A 968-nucleotide genomic window follows, 5' to 3' on the forward strand; every position below is an offset into this window, starting at 1 on the left:
AGAGAGAGAGAGAGAGAGAGAGAGAGAGAGAGAGAGAGAGAGAGAAAATGAAGTGAACAGAAAATAGATTAGAATCGAATAAGATTAGAATAGAACAAGAAATAGGTTAGAAATAAATATTTAAAATTATAACAAAAAAACAAAAAACAAAAAAAAAGAGAATGTCAACAAAAGCATTTGATTTCCATTTTGAATCGTACATACGTAGATATTTTTTAATGCAATCAGAAGTCGGTGAGCTTAAGTTGTTTCATCCCGTTTTATATCGATGAACTAAACCGATTCTCTCGCACATATTTCTGTTCAGAGAGGAGGTATACTTCGCTTTTGAGCTGCCGGCTTATTCGAGTTTACCAAAGATATATTTCTCTATGTTGGTGGATTGTTGTCATTGTTGTTGTTGTTGATGCTAAGTTCTGAGTTGAAGTTCCGCCAAGGTCGTCTTTGCCTTTCGTCCTTCCGGGGTCGATAAATTAAGTACCAGTTGAGTACTTGGGTCGATGTAATAGACTGTACTCCTCCCCACAAATTTTGGGCCTTGTGCCTAGAGTAGAAAGGATTATTATTATTATTATTATTATTATTATTCAATAGTCTTACTTTTATCGCTTGAAAACCCGTGCTAAAATTGCTGCCTTAGCTATTATGACTGAAAAATGGCATGGAAAACCTCTCAATGGCAAATACCCAAAAGAGAGCGAATAATGCAGATATTGACAAAGCCCTTACCCACCAATGGTTAATGGCCTCTGGCTTGAAATCAGAAACAGAGGGGTTTATCATAGCAGCCCAAGATCAATGCCTACCTACAAAGAACTACCAGGCCAACATATTAAAGAACGGCAGCTCCCCATTATGTCGTATATGCCAACAACAAAATGAGACCATCGATCATGTTGTCTCCATGTGCAGTCTGCTTGCGCCTACAGAGTATCTCAACAGGCATGATAGAGCTGCACAATATATTC

The 968-nt window shown here is 37.7% G+C and overlaps 1 protein-coding gene and 1 long non-coding RNA gene across 8 annotated transcripts in view; one reads left to right on the forward strand and one right to left on the reverse strand.

Moving 5' to 3' along the window:
* Positions 1-968, forward strand: part of LOC106871985 (FMRFamide receptor) — a 337,948-nt gene that overhangs the window by 121,612 nt on the left and 215,368 nt on the right. The window lies entirely within an intron of this gene.
* The window catches only part of LOC128248164 (uncharacterized), a 22,420-nt gene continuing 21,628 nt past the window's right edge, over positions 177-968 (reverse strand). Inside the window, exon 3 of the long non-coding RNA XR_008264466.1 lies at positions 177-544. This is a non-coding gene — a long non-coding RNA (uncharacterized LOC128248164). The remainder of the gene's footprint in view (positions 545-968) is intronic.

Source organism: Octopus bimaculoides, chromosome 6, assembly GCF_001194135.2.
Source record: "Octopus bimaculoides isolate UCB-OBI-ISO-001 chromosome 6, ASM119413v2, whole genome shotgun sequence".
Taxonomy (NCBI): Eukaryota; Metazoa; Mollusca; class Cephalopoda; order Octopoda; family Octopodidae; genus Octopus; species Octopus bimaculoides.